The sequence below is a fragment of the Mastomys coucha genome, unplaced genomic scaffold (assembly GCF_008632895.1).
Source record: "Mastomys coucha isolate ucsf_1 unplaced genomic scaffold, UCSF_Mcou_1 pScaffold22, whole genome shotgun sequence".
Classification (NCBI taxonomy): Eukaryota; Metazoa; Chordata; class Mammalia; order Rodentia; family Muridae; genus Mastomys; species Mastomys coucha.
This window is the reverse complement of record NW_022196905.1, coordinates 208,703,466-208,706,582: the sequence shown is the minus strand read 5'-3', so window position 1 is coordinate 208,706,582 and position 3,117 is coordinate 208,703,466. Positions and strand designations below refer to the sequence as shown.

The window sequence follows — 3,117 nt, the reverse complement described above, 5'->3', positions numbered from 1 at the left end:
CTCCCACGAGATGAAGTGAAGCTAGGAGCTCGGCTTCCTTCAGAGCTAGGAGCTCGGCTTCCTTCAGTGGAGAGGTGTTTGCGAGGTTAAGATACTGCACTACTCTTGCAGAGGACAGCACAAACTTTATTCCCATGTTGGGCAATACAACTGCCTGGAACTCTCCAGCTCCAGGAGATCCGACGCCCTCTTCTGGCCTCTGGGAACACTGCACTCACATTTCCATACATTGCACAGAGACAGGACACACATCTGCACATAAATACACACTAAAATGTTTCTCTCTTTTTTTGGTGGTTTTGTTTGTTTTTGGAGAGAAGGTTTCTCTGTGTAGCAGTAGTGTCCTGGATCTTGTTCTGTAGATCAGGCTGGCCTCAAACTCAAGAGATCCGACACCTCTGCCTCTTGAATGCTGGGATTAGAGGCTTGTGCCACCACTTGCAGCAAGATGGGTCTTTTGTGTGTGTGTGTGTGTGTGTGTGTGTGTGTGTGCATGTGCATGTGCACATACACAATTGGTGTTTTTTCCTGCATGTATATCTATGTGAGGGGTCAAATCCCCTGGAATCTCTACTTTATGGTCATAGCCCCACATCTATGGCCATAGACAACTATGATCTGTCATATAGGTGCTGGGAATTGAACTTAGGTCTTCTGTAAGAGCAACACTATCTCTCTAGCCCCAGGATAGTTTTTATTTTAAATAAATATTCTCAATTAATTTTATGTATATGACTGATGCCTGTATATGTATATATATGTATGTATATGTATGTGCACCATGTCACACACATGGTGCCCACAGAAGTCAGAAGAGGGCACTGGATTTCCTGGAACTGAAGTTATTGAGCAATAAGTGCTCTCAATAGCCACTTCTTTAGCCCATTCCTTTTTAAAACAGGGTCTCATAGAGCCCAGCCTGGCCTTGAGTTCACTCACTAGCTGAGGATGACTGTGAGCAGGATGAAGGGCTAAGCCCAGGCAAGCCTTGTGCAAGTGCAGGAACATTCCTGATGAGTCATGCCCCAAAGTCCCTCACTGGAGGATTCTGGGAAGGGCTCTACCTGAGCCCCACCCTCAGCCCTTCTCACTGGAGGAATTCTAAGCCTGTACTTATCACTGGCCCAGGTCCCAAGCAGCTGCCTACAGATCACTGAAGCAGTCTAGTGAAACAGTCTCTGAGTGCAGAGTGTTACTCAGAGGGATGACCTCATCCCTCGCCCCATGGCAAACCCTAAGGTGAGCCATGCTGGCCTCAACGCTCTTACCTTGACTCAAAGCAAAGCCTGTGACTCAAAATGTGACTGCCATGTTATCTCACAGTTCCCTGAGCTGAGGAAAAGCCAGGCGTCTTGCTTCAAGACAGCCACAGCAGAGAGCACTGAGTGGCATCAAAGAGCTATAAGGGTTAGGGGTCAGGGAAGGACATCAGTCTTACAACTGCAGGGCACTGAACTGTTAATAACCGCTGGGGTCTGAGGAGGAGACAGGGACATGCCAGGCCACTCTTTCTGTCCAGCTTGTGAGATCCTGTGCTCAGATTCTTGACACAACAAAACTCTGAGATCACAGTGTATGACCTTTTCTAATTATTATTTTATTTTGGGGGGATGAATAGGTGGTTCAGAGGTAAGGGCATTCATTACTTTTCCAGAGGACCCAGCACCAACAGTGGCAGCTCACAATCTTTTGTCACTCCAGTTCCAGGAGATCCAGTGTCTTCCGGCCTCTTTGGACACCAGGCACACATGTGGTACATACATGCACACAGGCAAAACATCTATACACATTAAAACAAAATATTTAAGGATGTTTCATGATTATGTTTTTTTGTTGTTGTTTTTTTGTTTTTTTTAGATAGGGCATCTTTTTTTTCCTGAAACTAATGACAATTCTCCTGCCTCAGCATCCCAAGTGCTGGGGTAATAGGTGCATGCCACCACATTTGGCTATTAACTTATCTTTTTGTAGTACTGGGATGGAACCTAGGGTCTTATGCTTGTTAGGCTAGTGTCATCCCCTTGGCCTGCACCCCACTACCATGCATGTGGATTTCAGCAGCTAGTTCAGATCGGATTTGTTCCAGGGCAACAGAAAGCTGATGCTCTTCAGCTGACTTCAGACCAGTCAGTAGACTGTGGGAGGGAGGAAAATGGGGTTGATGCTGAGCTATCTTGCTGGCCTGGATGTCGCCAGGCTTGCACCCCTGGGTGGTATGTATCCTTACCTGCTGGGGTCCCTCCCCCCCTCTGAATTTCTAGCTTGGAATTCCAAGTCCTCTGCCTCCAAGTGCTAGGATACCAGGTTCAGTATGGTCTTGGTGGGGACAGAATGACTTGGTTCCTGTCCCTGAAACTGGGCCAGCAGAAGTGGGCCTCCATGAATGTTAATGGCTATGGTGGACATAAAGCTTGTTTGTATAATAATGGACATATTTTACATTCTCCTTTAGGGAACGTCCTCCCAGTTAATGTTAATGACTCTACAATAATCAGACAGCACAAGTCTAGGAGCCAAAGGTGTGGCTAATGTCTTAGCAAAATGGTCAACTCTGGGACCTTCATGACAGCCCTTAAAGCTGTGGAAAAGAACTCTAAAAACATGAGTTCAAAAAGATATAATTCTCAACTATGTAAAAAATAAGGATGAAATCCACATTATGAGGAGCTTCAGGGATCTAAAGGAACAAGAGCAGCTGCATTAATGAGCCAGCTTGTCAGAAAGATACAAAGGCAGGCAGGTTCCTGAGTTCAAGGTCAGCCTGGAATAAAGAACAAGTCTAAGACCTCGAGTAGTAGAAATTAGTAATTCCAGGACCAGGTCCCACCCAGATATCTCAACAGAGGCAGGCAGATCTCTGAATACTTTTGCAAGGTTAAAAGGAAATGCGTGCTTACTGTCTCCCAAGAATTAAGGGCTGGGACTGAGGAATGCAGATTCATAGGATAAACAAAAGGAATGGAGTAAATGACTGGATTGATATGTAACGTAGAAGTCTGGGCTAGAGATGTGCTGGAGATGAGCTATCCAGCTATCCAGAGAAAGTTTTTAGAAAAGCAAGAGAGAACTACTAGAACTGCTTGGAGAACTGTCTCAAGCTGAACAGGTGGTGGGGGA

General features: G+C 45.8%; 1 protein-coding gene across 3 annotated transcripts in view; it reads right to left on the bottom strand.

The window, feature by feature from the left end:
- Pbx4 (PBX homeobox 4) overlaps nt 1-3,117 on the bottom strand; it is a 37,471-nt gene that overhangs the window by 20,963 nt on the left and 13,391 nt on the right. The gene's annotated exons all lie outside the window — the stretch shown is intronic.